Consider the following 20,469-nt stretch of genomic DNA (forward strand, 5'->3'; position numbering starts at 1 on the left):
GTAAGGTTATTTAAAGCCATAACACTGGCGTCTCTGTAGCGCTCTCCATTGGAGCGGTCCTCACTTTTGCAAACACAATTAAAGTCTCCTAGAAATATAATAAGTCGATCGCACTGGCAGAACCTATAAATATTTTCAACAAACATTGCGTTCATCGGGCTTATTGGGACCATAAACACAAATTACCCGCCACTCAAGACAGTAAGCGGTGAAATCACACATAACAAACCGCCCGGACGGGCATGTCGTAACAGTGTGGACGACAGCACCAACAGCTTTCTTAACGAACAAGCAGCAACCTGCCGACAAACCGACAGCGTGGATCACGTAGACTTCATAGCGCGACAGAAACAACCGCAACATACTGTCGGTTTGACCCTCACTCTCTACTTTGGTCTCTTAAATGGCCACGATATCTAACTCAAGCTCAGTAAACAGTCGGTAGAGCTGCTGTTGCCTGCGCCTAGCTGCGAGTCCTCGCACGTTCAGCGTAGCGACACGCAATGAACCTTCAAGAGACACTACCATTGAGCAAGTTTCAAACCTCGAGCATAGCGCTCACCTATGTGCCTGAAAGGGGGCTGCCGTCGTCTCAGGGTAGAGCCGACGAGCCGCCACGGCCGCCTCTTCGGCATCCCCTCTTGCTCGCTGCCTCCTGTAGCCCCGGCTCTGAACGAGGGCCAGCTGTGTCGGTCGTCACTGTCGTCTCGTTGAACGGTCGCTTGGCAGCCTTGGCCTCGAAGTCCATTTCACCAGCGTCTTCACCCTCGGAGGCCTTTGTTGTGTCGCTCGTGGCCGGTGTCTCCTGCGGCGTCACCTTCACTTCGCTCGCAGGTTCGCCGTTAAGTCCGTTTCCCAGTGCCGTAGGAGTGGTCGACGCCTGATTTTGCGTGACACACGGCGCCGTGCTGGCCTCCTTTCCCGTTGTTTGAAGCTCTGTTGGTGAGGGAGCTATCGTCGTGGGTGACGCTGCCTCCTCCGCCTCGGCCTCGTCCATGACGTGGTTCATACCCGTGTCGTCAGCGGTATGGCTGGCGACGGCTCGGGCGTACGACCGCACGCAGTCCCTTGCGTCGTGCCCGAGTGCTCGACATTCCTCGCACCTAGGCACCCTGCACTCACGTCGTATGTGTCCAGAGCGTCGACAGCGAAGGCAAACCGGCGCGCGCCCGGGAACGACCACAAGTACTGTGCCTCCTAGCAACCGGAGCTGGTGAGGAAGGGACTCTGGCGTCATGCCATCGCGAAGCACCGGGCGCACGATGACTGTCGTGGTTTCCATGTCCGACAGGCCCTCGACTTTCCACTTTTCGCGGGTGACTCCCTTGACTTCTCCGTAGGCTTCGAAGGCTCGACGGATAGTTTCCACGGGCACGTCCAACGCCACCCAGTGAACTTCGACTTTTAATTCCCGCTTGTTGGGATCGATGACCAGACACAGGCAGTCTTTCACTTGCAGCTGCCCTGTCGCCAGGAGCTTCTCCTTGGCTGCAGTAGTATGCAGCTTTAGTAGCATCACGTGTCCCATTTGAAAAGGCGCCCAGGCCCTCCACTTCGTGCCGGACACCCACCTGGTTCAGCGTCCGAACAAAATCTTCTACTCGATACGGACGCCCCCGGGTGTCGGCGTGCAGCACAACGCTGCGGTTCATAGCTTCGCCGGAGGGAATCGAGGGCAAAATAACCGCGTAGTCATTCGGCAAACCGCCGACGCCAGCCTCACCACGGCTAGAAACCGCCGTTATCGTAGTCGCTGAAGAGCGCTTCATTGCACGTCCGTTCGCTATCGCGTCCGGCGGTGGAATCTAGGCTACGGCCGCGCTGCCTACTTGGCGCGCGGCAATATACAGATAACAAAATTCGCCAGAAAACATAGGTTGACAGGTCATTAAAGATTTTATTGCAGCCACTTGGGGCATTGTCATTAAATTAATATATACAAAATAAAAAAATCCCCTTGGATGTTAGAAAAAAAAAGTAAATTTGCGCACACTCAGTTGTCCTCCGGAGGAGCTTGGGCCAGGTGCTCAGCCAAGTGCTGAGGCTGGGTCTGGGGCTGGGGCTGAGGCTGGGGCTGGGTCTGGACCTGGGGCTGAGGCTGACACAGAGCGTGACTGCATAGCAGGAGGATGACCTCTCGCATGAAGGCAGCGTTTTCCTGCAAGGAAAGGACACCCTCCTGGATGTTCCGTGCGATCCGATCCATGCTCTGCAATTGGGCAGGAGATCGAACTATAGGGGGCACTCTGAACCGTTTGTTTTCCCCACGCTTGGTGTTTACTCAACACAAGGCCTGTGCACATGCCGACAGGTCTTATGGGCATGGCCATGTCATCTTCCACAGTAGAGCGCGGGGCGCAGTTTAATGTAAAAAAAATACTAGCAATCGACGAAGCGACGTTAAGTGCCGGATCTATCCTCAGAGAATGCGAGCTTGACCCACTTCGGCTTTTGTGCTGAGCTGGGATCGTGAATGCTGCATTGTTCATGCAGGCCGTAGTGGAAACAAAACAGCCCCTCCTCCCCCCCGCCGGAGAACACGAACTCCAGCCGAACGCTGACGCCGCGTTCGGTTATGTCGGCCGAACGGTGCGTCATTGTATTTGTTGTCCCCATCCGTGTAGTTGTTAGGTTAACCGCTTGGGGCGTCACGGTCTGTCCTCCTCCCCAATAGCTGCCTCGCGTTCTGCGCCAGCTGGTCCAACCGCTCCAGAAGCTGCCTCATGCCGAGCGTGATCTGAAACATGATTTGCAGATTTATTGACTTCCAACATCTCATAGAGGTTACGAAGGCTTTGTTGACACCAACTATTGGAAGCTTATGTGTGAAGTAAGTGTGTATTTAATCATGTTATTGTGCTTTAGCTATTTGTAAACATTACCTGTTCCTGGAACCTCTCTTCTCTTGTATCTCGGTCTTTGTTAGCCACGAGCAGTCGCTGTTGTTTGGCCACGGCCGAAAAGGCCACCTCGTCCCGCCACTCCTGATGAGAGACTCTAGGGACTCGACGAGGCAGCCTTGGTCGAACCGTGGCTCGCCGTACTCGGGGCTGTGGCATTTGTGCAGGAAAACATAGTTTAGATCAGTAATAAGTATGGTCATGTTCGTGTTGCTGACAACTTTAGTTCCCATTAGTCAAGTAAAGTATCTTACACATTTAGGTAGAGGCCTCTCGATCCGCCTCCTCCTCCGCCTCCTCCTCAAACGCCTCCCCCGCATCCTGCGAATCTGGGTGCTCGTCTGCCGGGGAGCCCACAGACCGCACCTACATGACACATTTATCGTTACGTGTTTGCTCTGCATGCACTGTAACATGTGCAATTTCTTATGTTTTCTATAGAGTGAAGTGTTTGGTTTGGATTGGGTCTTTATGGCGCAAGGGCTGCTAAGGCCAAAGAGCGCCAAAGAAGGAAACTATTGCATTGAGGGTAAGCAAGAAAGGACTCTAGTGGTCAGGGTAAAAAATTAAGGAATGAGACATGAATCGGATAATGTCACAAACAAAAATGGACATGAGTGAAAAGCTTTGAAGTTCAAAGTTGATGTAGAAGACCAATAGCTTCTAAAAACTTAAAAACCTGCTTGTAAGTTACGAATGGTTCATCACCCAATAACAAAATTGGGTGTAAGGGAATGTGCTTTCTGTATAACTGTGCAAAGTGAGATCGGCGTTCCCGTTCATAGAAAGGGCACTCAATTAGAAAATGGAGAACACTTAGAGGTTTGTCACACTGTTCACACAAAGGGGCATCCTCCCCATGGAGCAGGTAGCCATGAGTCAGATGAGTGTGGCCGATGCGCAAGCGACACAGTACTACTTCATAAAAGCGTTCCTGGTGCCGGGCGCTCGCCCATTCACCCAGGTTTGGCTTAATGGGATGCAGCTTGTTGTAGATCTCTTCATTCCACTCGGCTTTCCATTGGGCTCGTATGCGAGACCTTACAAAAGTGTGATAGCCCATGTAAGGGATCCTTTTAATATCTACCTCTCTGCTGACGCATGTGCGGGCAGCACGGTCGGCTGCCTCATTGCCTGGGATACCAACATGGCTGGGAATCCAACAAAAGACAATGGTGCGATGCTTTCTGGCTGCCACAATAATTTTCTTCTGAACTTCAACAACAAGGGAGTTCCTTGTAGGCAGCAGTGAAGAGATGGCTCGCAAGGCACTAAGAGAGTCATTGAAAACCACTGCCAGGGGTATCCTGTGATGGGCTATGTGTTCCGTAGCCAACAGGAGGCCATACAGCTCCGCTGTGAGAATGGTAGCAGCAGTATTTATCTGCCTTACAACTTCCACTGAAGAGACAATGACAGAGCAACCAACAAAGGTCTCAGATTTTGTTCCATCTGTATAGAACTTTGTATAATCGTCATACAGTTGCGCAAGTTCATGAAATTCTTGCAAAAGCACAGAACTTGGAGTGCTTTTCTTGTTATACTGTGCAAGAGACAGGTTGAAGTGTATGTCAGGGTGCTCCCAAGGCGCTATGATGCCAGGAAATTCTACTACCTGGGATGCCACATCTAATCCGACAGACTGGGCCAAGGTCTTCAATCGCATACTGAATGGAGGAATCACGCTAGGTTTTGCGAGAAAGAGTCGTTCCCAGCGTGTTTCTTGAACAACTTCTCGAGTGGGGTGCTGGAGGACAGATCGGCTGCGAAGACAATACACCATGCCTAATGTGAATCTACGTCTTTCGAGGCAACACTCATTAGCCCCTGCATACAAACTGGGCACAGGGGATGTACAAAATGCACCTGTAGCCAAACGAAGCCCAAGGTGATGAATGGAATCCAACATCTTGAGCACAGATTGTCTGGCAGACCCATAAACAAAGCAGCCATAGTCTAATCGGGAGCGTACCAAAGAGCGATAGATCCGCAGGAGGCACAATCGATCCGAGCCCCAAGACCGGTGAGAGAGAACTTTAAGGATATTGAGAGATGTGAGTCTCTTACGAGCACAGCGCTCGTGGCTTAATTGTACTCCTCCAGAAGATGCTCTACATCATCCAGGTTTCTTAGAAGGCCATGAGAGTTCCATTGTATGAGTACTGAAGCCATTTTAGGGACGAACACCGGAGCACATGGAAAAGTGAGTCAGTTGCCTCACATCAGAGGAGTTACGAGTTTTCTTTTTTTATTTTTGTTCCTTCGTAGTCTGCCACTCCATTTCGTCCTGGTCAGAGCCCGGAGTCGATGAGCAGGCAGACAAGGCAGCGCCAGTGCTCTCCTGAGCCCCGCAGGCAGTCTTGCCTGCTGGCCCGGGAGCGTCTGTGCCGCGGGGCCCCAATCCACGGCCACGACTAAAACTAGTTTGAAAGGTGCTTGATGTACTGGGGAGGGGTTCTACACCGTCCATCTGTTCCACCTCTTTTCCCGACAAGGAGCCTGCGTGCGAGCCACGCAGCTCCTTAGTTGCTGGCTGCCTCTCCAAGGACTCAGGCCGAGGGCCTCGCTTCTTGTCCTTATGCGAGCGGCCAGTGTCAACAGGTGCAGACGGTGCTAGCCTGTCCTGAGCAGAGGAAGCAGCCAAAGCGCCCCCTCCGCGAGAACAGGAAGCCTGCTGACCCTACGCCACTGTCTTGATGGGTAGGGCGGGCACGGCTATTGCCGGCCCACCCTTGCCCAGGGGAGCAGCATGCTGCTCCTGTCGAAGGGATGGGGCCCTCAGGTCAGCCGCCAAGATCTCAGGAGAGACCTTTGTGTCCCTAGTCTCCAAGTGTGGTGCAGGGCCCCTTCGGAACACCTCGGCGTAACCTCCATTTGAGAGGAAGAACAGCTTCTTAGCCTCCAAGTAGGTGATGCTCTCCTTCGCCTTTAGGAAAAGAATTTCTTTTTCTTGACGGCAAAGAGACAGGTGCGGGAGTAAGCTGGGTGGGGCCCACTGCAGTTACTACAGCGGGCCGCTGCCTCGCAGATGTCAGCAACATGTTCCTGGCTTCCACATTTCGCACAAGTTTCTTTCCCTCGGCAACTGCGTGACCCATGCCCAAAGCGTTGGCAGCGGAAGCACCGTTGCGGGTTGGGGACATAGGGACGGATGCGACACTGGAGATAGCCTGCCTTCACAGTTTCAGGGAAGGTGTGTCTTTCAAAGGTCAAGATCACGTGCTTTGACGGGGTTTCCTTGCCATCCTTCCGGAACATAATATGTTTAACGGCAACAACACCGGCATCTTTCAATCCTTCCAGGATTTCCTCCTCGCTAGCGTCGAGGAAGTCGTCTTCAGAAAGGACTCCACGGACCGTGTTGAGCGTTCGGTGAGGACTCGCGGACACTTCGACGTCGACTATGCTGGTCGTCTTGGAGAGTGCCTCACTTTGGACTCGTATTTACTTCAACGAGAAGGTCGCCGGAGTGGAGTTTTTTCGCTTTGGTATGAGAACCCGATGAGGTTTTTTAGCACCTTGGCTGCCACAAAGGGGGACAATTTCGACGCTGGTTTATCTTCAAGGTTCGAGTCAATGACAAAAAACTTTGAAAAGGTTCCCATTTCAGGGGCTTTTTCAGTGACTCGGGGCTCAGGGCGAGGCCTCTTGAAAGCCTGCCTTGAACCGGGTTTAGAGAGGAGGGGAGCCATATGAAGGACAAGAACTTCGGCATCTGTAGCGCACCACCCACCACGGAGTCCAACGAGGGGATAGGTAACATCTCATAACAGGTCTGGCTTGTCTGAGTATGTTACTCTACCAGTGCTACTAGGATGCCATAAACAAGTGTGGGTATAAGAGAGACTTCTGTCGCCACCCAAGGTTAGCCCTTGCCGCCAAAGGAGTTGAAAAAGAAAAGAAGAGAAATGAGAAGAGTGAAAAGAAGAAGACAAGGTGAAAGAAGGGAGGGGATAGTAGAAGTGGCGACTAACTGAATCATCCTGGTCGGGCCAAGCCAGGACACCCGTCTACGCGAAGCGGGGGCCGAAGTGGTGTATTGCCTCACCCGGGGGGCCCCGAAGGGTCCAAACCTACCTCGGGCTCGGATCAACCACCAGGATGCCCTTTTCCCCGGACGCGGGTAAGCCGCGCACAGCCAGACGTGGGCGGGCGAACCCGCATGGCTTGGGGTCCGTGGAGACGCCACTCTCCAAACACCTGCGTACACAGGTGCCCCCTGCGGGGAAGGGTGAAATCGAGCTATGCTCCAGCTTTAGATTCTACACAGGTTTGCCCCTGTAGGGAAGGGTACTGAGGGGGGGGGGGGGGGGGGGTCATGTGACCTCAGGGGTGGGGGTCACGTGACCTCAGCAGGGGGTCACGTTACCTCAGGAGGGGGTCATGTGACTTCGTGGGGGGTCAGGTGACCTCGGGGGGGGGTCACGTCACTGGGGGGTCACGTGACCCCCCCCCCCCCTCCCCGAGGTCACCGAAGGTACCCGAGGTCCTCCCGAAGTCCTCCTGAAGGCACCCGAGGTCCTTCCTAGGTCCTCGAAGGGGGGGGGGGGGGGGGGGTGCGCGTTACGCCGACGGCGACGGGCGGAAACGGGCGCCTAAGAGCTGTGCTCTGAAACAATACTGCAAATGGATGACTTGTGGTAAATCTCTTGTGAGCACCAGGCAAGTAGCTGCTCCCTGTCGCGTGCGTATTACCCTCTATGAGTTGTGCATGTTGCACGGGAAAAACAGACAAGTAGATTATTCATTGCAGCAGCTGAATGTAGCTGGTAGTGTTGTGGCTGACGCTAAGACGTACCTCTCCCATTTACATGTCATTTCAATCACCTTTTTATGTAAACTAACCACCTTACTACAGCTCTCATCAATGTTTCTAGGTCTAAGCGAAGTCGGGGCCGGACCCAGGAAAAATATTTGGCGGCACAGGGTGAATTTCGAAGCTCAAACTCTCCTCCTCCCCTGGATATGGCCCTGAGGCCCAGCAACTATTTACATACACGTCCCATAGTTTTTAATAGTTATCACATGTGCAGTCCATCCAGGGTTAGCCTGTACAGGGACAAGTAAATTTGCCCTTTGTAGACCCTACAGTTGGCGGGACTGTGAAAGGGACCGATAAATGAATTAACCATTTGTTGCTTACACTTATCACTTCAAACAATGACTATTGTAACTCACCAATAAAACTATGAACAAATGTTCAAAAGCCTGAACGCACTTTTGGGACCACGTGGGTAACGAGGTACCAATCGTGCTTTCTTAACTTCTTTCTCGGGTAAGTTCATTGAAATCTTGATGCAATGCGTCCATTAATTTTAAAATACGAATTTAAACGTCCACTTTGTACACTTGCCCCGCGTCCCGGAACTCTGCAGAAATAAGCAATACATGTAAATTGTTGTGTTGTTTCCTGGTCAAGAACGTACCTTCTTTTCTGGAAAATAAGGTACACAAAAGCTGGGGGCGCCCAGGGCAGAGTCCATCCCGACGATCGACAGGATGCGGGAGTACGTTGATGATAGCCGCATCCTGGAGGAGCCTCCCCCCGATTTGCGGCTGTGAATACAAAATATATATCAATAAATCTGTCCCGACTATTTATCTACTGGCTAGCTCACCTCTCAGCCTCAACGACTGCGCAATGCTTCCGGGCTTTACTGACTCGGTTGAACCAAGTTATTTTCCATCGCTCTGTGGTTTCGCGGCGGCCCGAGGTGGTTGAGGCGGCAGGTTAATTCCGCCCATAACCTTCCCTTGTCATCTCTCGTCAGGTGTGGCGTGAGGTCAGTGGCCCCACGAGCCAGGTCTCGGTGTTGAAACATAAAATTGTCCATTTCTTCCATTTGGAAGGAATTGACTGGCTCGCAGGGCTCTCTCTCACTTAAATAAAATTAACTGTTGGGCTAGTTGGTTAAACATCTTAATTACAAAAGCGCAAAGGACAAGGACAGGACAAAGAATGGACAGGACAAGCGCTTGTCCTGTCCATTCTTTGTCCTGTCCTTGTCCTTTGCGCTTTTGTAATTAAGAAGCTCTCTCTCACTTGCCTGATCAGACATGACAGACATGAATGCGCTACTTTTGAGGCGGGAAATTGTCGTCTGCTGCCAGTTTTCGAAAAAAAAGGCGAGCGTCCGCATCCCGCAATGGTTGCCGACAGCTTTTACATCACGTAACTTCGGTTTCACTTTCATCCCAACCAAAGAAAAAGTCCTAATTTCATCAGCATTCAAAGTTTTTTTTTTTTTTTTCAATGAAGCTTGTTGAGCACTGGCTCTCGGATGGTTCGAAGAATAACGACCCTGGGGCCACACATCAGGATGTCTTCCCCCATGGCAATGTCGTCTTTGAATGGTTAATATGACTTGAGGTCTGCTCTTACATCGCGGCGAGATGGCCATCCACTCGCGCATGACTCCATGATCCGTTTACATTGGAAATCTGACTTCTGCTCAGCTCCGATTTGCTTCAGGCTCGGAAAAGTCACCGGTAGAGAGGATGTCACGTGCTCTACGAAGCCCTGTATCTCCTCGGCGAGCTCTGTTCTTTCGGGCTGTTGGACTGGAGACGGCGTCGGTCGCTGTGAGGTCTTTTCCAGGAACATACGAAATGTCGTAGATATATCTCACGAGGCGCATTCGCATCCTCTGAAGCTGTGGCGTTAAGTCGTCGATCGCCTTTGATCTAAAAATAGAAACCAGTGGCTTGTGGTCGGTCTCTAGATGGAAGTATTTTTCGACGAGGAAGTCCCAAAATTTTTCACACGCCCAAAGTTGGCCGAGGCCTTCTTTTTCAATTTGCGCATAGCGCCGCTCAGTGTAAGAAAAAACTCTTGATGCATAGGCGACGACCTAGAAATGTCCATTCTCCCGCTTCTGACGCAGGACGGCACCCAGACCGTACGAAGACGCGTCCGCCGTAACCACAGTCTCTTTGTTCGAGTCGTATATGCCGAGTACAGGATCTGATGACCAAAGGGTCTTCCATCTTTTGAAGGCTTCTTATTGTGGGCTTTCCCAGACGAAGTTCTGTTTTGACGACAACATTGATGACAGCGGCTGCAGCAGCTCGGTCATGTTGGGGACAAGCCTTGACAGATATGTTGCCATTCCCATCACACGCCTCAATTCTTTCTTGGACGTAGGGCTGGGCGTCTCAGAAATGGCACGAAGTTTTTCGTTGTCCGGTCTTACTTCGTTGTTTTCTAGAACGTGACCCAGAAAGGAAATTCGGGTCTTGCTGAACTGGCACTTGTCCATGTTCAGGGTGACTCCAGCAGTACTAAGACGACTCATGACGTGTCGTAGTCGTTCATCATGTTGCTGTCTTGTCGACCCCCAGAAGAGCACGCCATCCTTGTGACAGACGACTCCGTTGAGACCATCTAGGACCGACGCCATTCCTCTCTGGACGTGCTCGGGAACTGAAGACATGCCAAACGGCGAACGGTTGAAACAAAACCGCTTGAATGGCGTGATGAAGGTGGTAAGAAGCTTGCTGCATTCGCTGATTGGGATTTGCCAGAATCCTGAATTGGCGTCTATGTTGGAAAACATCTTCGCGCCTAGAAACATGCCCAACGTATGCTCCACGGCAGGGATGGGGTGCCGTTCTCGCACAATGAACTTGTTTAGTAAAACATATAAAATAGCGCAACAGAAACAAGGACAAGAAGTAAACAGGACAGGCGCTAACTTTCAACTAGTTTTATTCTGGAAAATCGAACACATATATACACACGACAGGCAAAGCAGCACCACGTAAAAGTTGATTAATTTTTCACCCGATCATTCAAAAACTGAAATTCATTACAATGAAGAACAATAGAAGTGTCGCTGACACATGCCGTCCCACTTTTTTTGATAAAGAAAGCTTCCAATAGCTCTCGAGCGACCGTCTGTCGGCTTCTTCCTAGTATCCGCATCTGCTAAAGTCGCGGAACACAGCCACACGTGTTGCAATGCATAGGCAAATGCGAGCCATATTTATTTTTTACTGATAATGCGTGCTCCCGTGCTCGGTCATTGATGCACCGCCCCGTCTGGCCAATGTATACCTTTCCACAACTCAGGGGGATTTCGTAGACCACACCCACTGTGCAGTCCACGTAAGGGGTGACGTGTTTTTTGTCACACGGTGCTTTTGCCTCCTCATCAGAGATGTGGGCGCACAACCCAGCCAACTTCTTTGGGGCAGAGAATACAACTGGAACATCGTACTTGGTTGCAACTTTCTTCAGATCGTGGGCAACCTTGTGTATGTACGGAATGACCTCTGGTCTTTTTGTTCTCTGCCTCGTTGGGACCTTTCTTTTCAACCCCTTCATCTTTTGTAAGGCGGTCTCCGCCACAGAAATCAAGACCGAACACGGGAAGCCAGCTAATTCCAGTCTAGAAATTTGGTATTTAAAACTAGCACCCGCCTGATGGTCACAAGACTTCAGCAGTGCAGACTCCAGACACGAAGTTGCAATCGCTCTCTTAACAGTCTTTGAATGCGCTGAATCAAAAGGAAGTAACTCTTTCCGCGCGCGAGGTCGATACATCCAGCACACATGTCGTTCGTTGATGGTGATGTTAATATCTAAAAACTGCAAATGATTGTTGTCAGGAAGCTCATGAGTAAAAAATAAACTTTTCCCATGTTGTTCAAAAGCTGACAGAATACTTTGTACTGTATCACAGTGCGTCACAGGGGTGTTAGTTTTTAAAAGTACAAGAAAATCGTCCACGTATCTAAAAACCTTAAGAACATTGTCGGCGTCTAAAACACGATTCAATTCACGATCAACAGCGGACAAAAAAATTTTACAAATCACCGGAGCGACGCATGACCCAATACAAATGCCTTTGCGCTGGATAAACAGCTTGTCATCGAACGACAAAAACGTGCTACTCAGATAAAATTCCAGTAATGCCATGAAGCTGTCCAGAGGAATGCCAGAAGCATTCTGGGAAGCCACCACGCCACTTGCTTCGATACACCCGATGACAGAGCGGTACATTTCTTCATGCGGCACTGAATAAAACAAATCCTCTACATCAATAGAAAAAGCATAACCAACAGAATTGTTACTTCTTAATTCTTCAATCACGTCCAACGAGTTCCTGGTCGCGAAGGGGTCATTCACAGTAAGCCCATTAAGGTGTTTTAGCAGATATTTGCTGACCTCCTGTTGCCAAGTACCTTTCTCACTAACAATACTTCGGAACGGAAAACCCTCCTTATGCGTCTTCACATTAAAAAAAAGCCTTTAAAGTAACGTTTTTCGAATCGCCGACAGCTTTTGCCAATTTTTGCAGCTCTAGGCTCTTACACAAAGAAACAGCAGTCTTCTTTACCTTTAGCGGTTTGACGTCAGCCAGGGCAAAGTTCTTCATGACGGCCTTTTCTGCACAGTCCTTGAAAATATCAGACGGCATAACGACGAAGCCGCCCTCTTTGTCCGCTTGTAAGAATCGAAGACCTTTTTCCCTGAAAAAAGTCACCACACTGTCAGTCGATTCCCTGCCTCGGCGAGAACTCCTGGTCATCGTTCGCAGAAGACAGTCAGCACCATCAAGAAGACATCGTTCACGGTCTTCCTGCTCCGCCTTGTTGGACATTCGGCGATTAAGAGCAAGAAGCTCATGGGCTGGAATATTTGGCTCGGTGCTGAATTTCGGTCCTTTCTTGAGGGCAGAGGATATTTGAGCTGGAATGCTGGTGTCGCCCAGCACGATCAAACCATCCGGGGCTGTTGCCTTTTTCTCGGCTGTCCTGGGCACTCGAAGAAGGGTGCAATGCCACCAAAACTCTGTAGTTTGCGCGGCTAGACGTCGAAAGGAACGAAAGTTGCCCTCAGCCACACAGTCAGTGTAATACGTGTAGCACAGGACACGCAACAGGTCATAGAAGAGCCGGACTTGGCGCCAGAGTTCAGACCTCAGTATCTTGGAAATCCGCTTGACGTGGCCGAAGGACGCTCTGACGAATCCAAAAAACATAGATACTTCCGCGGGTACCAGTCCTTTCCTCAAGCAAAACGAGCAAAACTAGCCGCGCAAACTACAGAGTTTTGGTGGCATTGCACCCTTCTTCGAGTGCCCAGGACAGCCGAGAAAAAGGCAACAGCCCCGGATGGTTTGATCGTGCTGGGCGACACCAGCATTCCAGCTCAAATATCCTCTGCCCTCAAGAAAGGACGGAAATTCAGCACCAAGCCAAATATTCCAGCCCATGAGCTTCTTGCTCTTAATCGCCGAATGTCCAACAAGGCGGAGCAGGAAGACCGTGAACGATGTCTTCTTGATGGTGCTGACTGTCTTCTGCGAACGATGACCAGGAGTTCTCGCCGAGGCAGGGAATCGACTGACAGTGTGGTGACTTTTTTCAGGGAAAAAGGTCTTCGACTCTTACAAGCGGACAAAGAGGGCGGCTTCGTCGTTATGCCGTCTGATATTTTCAAGGACTGTGCAGAAAAGGCCGTCATGAAGAACTTTGCCCTGGCTGACGTAAAACCGCTAAAGGTAAAGAAGACTGCTGTTTCTTTGTGTAAGAGCCTAGAGCTGCAAAAATTGGCAAAAGCTGTCGGCGATTCGAAAAACGTTACTTTAAAGGCTTTTTTTAATGTGAAGACGCATAAGGAGGGTTTTCCGTTCTGAAGTATTGTTAGTGAGAAAGGCACTTGGCAACAGGAGGTCAGCAAATATCTGCTAAAACACCTTAATGGGCTTACTGTGAATGACCCCTTCGCGACTAGGAACTCGTTGGACGTGATTGAAGAATTAAGAAGTAACAATTCTGTTGGTTATGCTTTTTCTATTGATGTAGAGGATTTGTTTTATTCAGTGCCGCATGAAGAAATGTACCGCTCTGTCATCGGGTGTATCGAAGCAAGTGGCGTGGTGGCTTTCCAGAATGTTTCTGGTATTCCTCTGGACAGCTTCAAGGCATTACTGGAATTTTATCTGAGTAGCACGTTTGTATCGTTCGATGACAAGCTGTTTATCCAGCGCAAAGGCATTTGTATTGGGTCATGCGTCGCTCCGGTGATTTGTAACATTTTTTTGTCCGCTGTTGATCGTGAATTGAATCGTGTTTTAGACGCCGACAATGTTCTTAAGGTTTTTAGATACGTGGACGATTTTCTTGTACTTTTAAAAACTAACACCCCTATGACGCACTGTGATACAGTACAAAGTATTCTGTCAGCTTTTGAACAACATGGGAAAGGTTTATTTTTTACTCATGAGCTTCCTGACAACAATCATTTGCAGTTTTTAGATATTAACATCACCATCAACGAACGACGTGTGTGCTGGATGTATCGACCTCGCGCGCGGAAAGAGTTACTTCCTTTTGATTCAGCGCATTCAAAGACTGTTAAGAGAGCGATTGCAACTTCGTGTCTGGAGTCTGCACTGCTGAAGTCTTGTGACCATCAGGCGGATGCTAGTTTTAAATACCAAATTTCTAGACTGGAATTAGCTGGCTTCCCGTGTTCGGTCTTGATTTCTGTGGTGGAGACCGCCTTACAAAAGATGAAGGGGTTGAAAAGAAAGGTCCCAACGAGGCAGAGAACAAAAAGACCAGAGGTCATTCCGTACATACACAAGGTTGCCCACAATCTGAAGAAAGTTGCAACCAAGTACGATGTTCCAGTTGTATTCTCTGCCCCAAAGAAGTTGGCTGGGTTGTGCGCCCGCATCTCTGATGAGGAGCAAAAGCACCGTGTGACAAAAAACACGTCACCCCTTACGTGGACTGCACAGTGGGTGTGGTCTACGAAATCCCCCTGAGTTGTGGAAAGGTATACATTGGCCAGACGGGGCGGTGCATCAATGACCGAGCACGGGAGCACGCATTATCAGTAAAAAATAAATATGGCTCGCATTTGCCTATACATTGCAACACGTGTGGCTGTGTTCCGCGACTTCAGCAGATGCGGATACTAGGAAGAAGCCGACAGACGGTCGCTCGAGAGCTATTGGAAGCTTTCTTTATCAAAAAAAAAAGTGGGACGGCATGTGTCAGCGACACTTCTATTGTTCCTCATTGTAATGAATTTCAGTTTTTGAATGATCGGGTGAAAAATTAATCAACTTTTACGTGGTGCAGCTTTGCCTGTCGTGTGTATATATGTGTTCGATTTTCCAGAATAAAACTAGTTGAAAGTTAGCGCCTGTCCTGTTTACTTCTTGTCCTTGTTTCTGTTGCGCTATTTTATATGTTTTACTAAGATGAACCAACTAGCCCAACAACGTACCTTACTAAACTTGTTTAGTTTCGTGTAGTCGACGCAGATGCGGAGTGCTCCAGACGATTTAGGCACAACCACCATTGGCGCGCACCAAGATGTTGGCTCAGCCACCGGTGAGATCACTCCTTCGATCTGCATACGAACGAGTCCCTGCTTTGTTTTCTCATAAAGTGGCAGGGGTACATTTCGAGAAGACGTTAGCGCGAACGGTTTGGCGTCGGGCTTTAGCTTGTCGTATTCTTCTTTCAGGGATCCGAAACCACGGAAAAGGTTTGGGTATCGGACTCGACGTTTTCTTTTTCGGCGACGCCGTCCCGAGCTGCGAGTTCGCTGATAACGTCTAGCTTTTCAATGGCAGGTTTCCCCAAAAGTGGTGATTTTAGACTTCGATGTATGTACACATCTTCGAGACTTTCTCGTCCCTTGAGAGCCATCCTCATCCGCACCATGCCCACAACAATGAGTGGATTACCGTTGGGGCCGTTGAGGGGGCGTCTCGCTGGTTGTAGCTATGTCTTTTTGAACAAGGTGTTGAAGAGGTCTTCCGGAAGCATGGTTCCATCCGCTCCTGTGTCGACCTTGAACACAACTTTCTTGCTGTTGACAATCACAGCCACGGCCCATTTTGAAGAATTTTCGTTCTCTGCGAGGCCCAGAAAACCTTGTTCTTCTTGAACGCTGCGGACAGTTAGAGTCGAACGGCAAACGGTGGCGAAGTGTCCTTTCTTCGCGCATTTTCTTCAAGTAGCACCCTTTGCTGGACACACACTTTTAGAATGACGTTCACGGCCATACCGTCCGCAAGATCCTGTCTGCTTCTTGCCGCTTGAGGCTTTTGCAGTTTTTGACGTTGAAAGGTTTGATGCATCAGCGGGACTTTTACCTGGATTATTTCGCGTGAACGGTTGGCTTTTCCCGGCTTGCACGTAGTCTACGTTGACTTTTTGTGTTTGTCCGTTGTGCTGACTTGCGTGCCTGTCGTCAGCAACGTGCCTGTTGCTGACGAACAGTCTTGTGTTGGCGTGCAACAGTCAATGCTTTCAGAAGGTTTAGGTCTGCGTCGAGTTGCAGCGTTTCAGACACCTTTCTATTTCTACGGCCAACGACGAGTTTATCTCGGGTGAGTTCTTCCCAAAGGACCCCGTAATTGCAGGTGTCTGCCAGTGCATGCAATGCTGTGATGATGTCTTTAACCGACTCATAGTCCTCCTGAATCCGGGTCTTGGAGCGCGAACTTTCGAAGATAATGTTCCGACGGAATGAAGTAGGTGTCGAACTTGCTCAGGACCACTTCAAAGTTTTCCTTTTCAGCGTCGCTGAGTGTGAATGCGTTGAACACCTCTTCGGCTTGCGTGCCCACAAGGTAAACCAGTGCGTCGACTTGGTTTGTTTCCAGTCTTTCGTGCAGCGCCGATGCCGTGCGGTAGCGAAGGAATCTTTTCTTCCAGGTTGGCCAGTCATTTCGCGTTGCAAAATCAAATAACTCCGGCGGCGTAATCTAGAAGGCTGCCATGGTCTCGGGCTTAGTTCTCCTATTGAAAATCACTCTGATGGGACTTCAGGACTTTTTTTAAAGGGGGTGAAGGGGACTTCAGGAATTTCTGAGATGTTTGAAGGGGCCACCAATATTTCCTGGTGGGTTCACTGGCCCCGTCAGAGGCTCTCCTGAAATGTCTAAAGTGCCCTTTACAATGCCTTGAAATGTCTGAAAGCCTGTCAAGAACTTTTCTAATGAGGTCGGGAAAACCTTCAGGCTTCTTGAGATGTCTGTGGGCAACGGCCTAGGTGGATAAAACACATTTCGGAGAATTAATGAACATAGCTGCTTATTGTACACTACGGGGGAAAAAATAAGCATTTGGAGAATGCCGATCGTGTGCGTGTACGGTCAGATTTTTATTACTGCTCTTCTATCAAATACGAGTGGGCTCCTGGACCCGTCTGACACTGCCCGGGTGTTCGGTTGCCAAAGAAGCCACTGAGGGCGACCGCCCCATGTGGAGAATTGACGAGCCGCGGGCCGAGTGGTGTTGGCCGAGCGGCGTTTTGAGGCGAACGCAATCCTGTCCGCTCGAGGCGAAATCCATGCAACCATGTATAAAAAATAAAAAAAAAACAAGCCGAGAGCAGTGCGCGCTTTCCAGGAACAGGGACGCACGCGGGAGCGACTCGTTCCGGGAACCGGTCCCTCCACGGGGGACTGTCCCCGAAAAGCAATCGCCTCTCTCCGCCCGGCGATGGGGAGAGGGTGCAGGGCTGCCACTGCCAGGTCAGCGGGTTGGGGGGGAGGGGGGTTGTGTGTGCAAGCGGGGGAGGCCATAGCCATTTTCTCTGCTCGTGTGTGGTTCCGGCTATCCCACGAGCCGGGATGTTTGGAGCGGACCAATTTCCTCCAGGAAGGTGAGCATGCATGGTTTTGAAGGCTCGCCCCTTGGTCTGTTTTGATCCGTGCAGTTTCTTTCTTGGTACCGCAGGTGAACCATAGTTCGGCGCAGGCCGCCTTCAGCACCGCTCGAGCGCCATTGTGTTCAGCGCATTCAAGGAGATGGTCGCCGGTGTCGGCTTACTCGCTGCAAAGTCTGGCAGTCGGGGTCAGCGTCCCACCGCATGTTGTGCCTGCGCCCCGGGATTACGGCACTGTGGGTGTTGAGACGGTGGATGACGGCCGCTGTCCGGACTTATTCCCTCCACCTCTTCGTCCGTCCGACTTCAGATCAGCGAGCGAAAAATACGCTGAAGACGCTGGCGCGATGTCATCATGGACGAGACCGTGACTGTGCTCGGGATTTCTCAACGGCAGCGGGTGCTGCTTACAAGTTCGTGGTTTTCGCTAAACGTGCTCACTGAGACTGTGTATGTGTCCAAGAGGTGCACCTGCTCAGTTTTATTAGCTGAACCACCGTACATCAGGAATATCCAGCGGCATTGTGAGTACTTTGAAAGGTATTTTTCTTTGCGATAAAGAAGTCAGTTGTCCCTGTTTGATGGGATCTCTTTCGTCTACAGCTACTTGCGCCGGGTTTGAACAAGCGTTGCTTTTTATCACCTTTTTGAGTTATAATGTGCATGTAAAACTATATGTCGGCAATAAAATGTCAATGTTTTGACCTGCATTTTTGTCTAAGGTTCAGAGTCATTTGGGCGTGTAACTAGGGTATTATACCCGTGTAACTAGGGTATTATACCCTAGTTACACGGGCGCTTTGAACTGTCGTTCAGTTCAATCACAGTTATTGGTGCCAACTGTGATCGAACTGAACTGAACTGAGATGGTGCTACACGGCTCTCTAGAACCCAGTTGAAGCTAAAACGAAACTAGTTCTTGTGCCACGTGATCAGTTTAATTGGTAAACTAATTTACTCGGAGACACACATTTTATTTATTATAAGTATATCGGACAATATGTTCTATACCTTGTTGCTTTTTAGCGGCGTTTACACAAGTACCAAAGCAGAATCAGGGCTAGGTTGCGCATATTTTAGGATAGGTGGCGCAAACTACCGCCTGCTACGATGGGTGCACCCATTACTATTTGTCCATTCATACAGCCAACCCCACCGCCATCTTCGATCGTTTGGTGATTTGCCCGCTAGCCGGGATCGTTTTAGCTCCAGCTCGGGCGTCTAAACCTATTCCTTGCCGGATATTTTGCTGCTACGATTCTTTCTAGACGCCTCCCCCCGCATTCCAAAACAGTAAGTGCCTCGGAAACGATGGTCGGCGGCAGCGGTCCCGCGAACAAGCGCCATTTTACCTCAGTTGGGGAAGTCCGTTCAGTTGAACTGAGGTAGGGGAGCTCAGTTGAACTCAACTGTCATTAGCGGCTCGATGACAGTTGGCGCCGCCGTGTAACTCCGGCCGATCGCAATTGAGTCAACTGTCGTCGACTCAATGGCAGTTGAAAGCGTCCGTGTAACTAGGGTATAAGGGGTTGATGGGCTAAAGGGTCTGACGGGTCGAAGGGCAGTGGGGCTAAAGGGTTTTTCTATGGGGTATCCTTGAAGGGTTTTTCTGTAGGGTATTTTTGAAGGGTTTTGAAGGCCTGTGAGGTCCGATAATCCTTCAAGGCTGACGGGCCCTTTAGAAATATTTTAATAGCTCTCCTCAGCGGCGTACCTGAAGCTTGACTATGGTCGAATGTTTCGTTGCTGTCAGCCTTGCGCAAATCAGGAGCTTGAGGCGCTGCCGTGATTGGCCACTTACGCTTGCAGCTTGCTGGAAAGTAGCTTCACTTCTGACATCATGTTCTATTCTGCGGGTCGCATAGTAAAAACCTCATGGCAGGCAAATGGGCACCAGAAACCAGAACATTTATACCATCAAAAGCATGCCATCCTATGTACAGGTCGAACATCGAGAAGCAAGCCAGGCCAGCGAAGCATCCACCTCGTGAGCCCAGCGTCACTGCTCGTGACCACCTTGTGACACGCGCGAACTCAGCCGTACTATGTCACACACCCACCTGTCGTCAGAATGCCTTCCGCATAGTCTGCTTCCGCAAAGTCTGCTTCTTCGCCGGGAACGGCGAAGAAGCAGACTTTCTCCTCTTTCTTTCTTGCAGGGACGTCCCATGTGGTACATTCGGGAGCAAAGCAGTGTTTTTGTTATTTTCCCATCGGGACTTTGTATTGAGCTACGGTAGCGAGAGTCCGAGATCGTCCTGCTGGATCTCTGATCGTCGCTTGCTGACATCATATGGACGCAGGCGCGCCGAGTACCAGCAGCTGCTGTACACCTTGACGTCGTGCGTTGAAACATGTTAGTTGTTTTTGTGGCGGTAGTTGAACACGCTTCAACGATATGCCACGACTGAGTGGCTTTCGAAGTTCTGTAGGTCAGATCGACTACGCACGCGATACGTCGATGCGATTGTTGCGTGCCCTTATTTCTCAACCTGACACAATTGCTTCTGGCACGGTGGAAAATCTGAGAGAATATACGGCATAATAAGCATATCAAGGCCCGGAACAGGCATCTCGACGATCGACTGGGAGGTATGCAAGCTTATACACTTTAATGTTGGCTTCGATTTACAGGACCGGAATCCATTTACTGGATATTTGAGCTGCACAGACACGGAGTGCTCGTGGCGAAAGACTCCTGGAAAGGCAATGAATGGAAAGCCTGTGCCCGCGAAGGCATTCTGTTACGCGAGAATATGACAAAATGCCAGCTCCCCTGAAATTTTAAAAGCAGGGGGAGACCTTGAAGCGGCTGATAAGGAGAAAAGTCCGATTTTAGATATATCTGCACGAACTCGCACTAAAGTTTTAGTATAACTATCCCATAACCTTTACAACTGCTTTATTGTTCCACTGGTCACGAAT

The 20,469-nt window shown here is 50.1% G+C and overlaps 2 pseudogenes; one reads left to right on the forward strand and one right to left on the reverse strand.

Moving 5' to 3' along the window:
- Positions 1–592: 592 nt before the first annotated feature.
- Positions 593–1,664, reverse strand: LOC115326657 (annotated as a pseudogene).
- Positions 1,665–3,095: 1,431 nt separating this feature from the next.
- On the forward strand, positions 3,096–15,015 carry LOC120843448 (annotated as a pseudogene).
- The last annotated feature ends 5,454 nt before the right edge of the window (positions 15,016–20,469 follow it).

This window comes from Ixodes scapularis, unplaced genomic scaffold (assembly GCF_016920785.2).
Source record: "Ixodes scapularis isolate PalLabHiFi unplaced genomic scaffold, ASM1692078v2 PGA_scaffold13__105_contigs__length_92229423, whole genome shotgun sequence".
Classification (NCBI taxonomy): Eukaryota; Metazoa; Arthropoda; class Arachnida; order Ixodida; family Ixodidae; genus Ixodes; species Ixodes scapularis.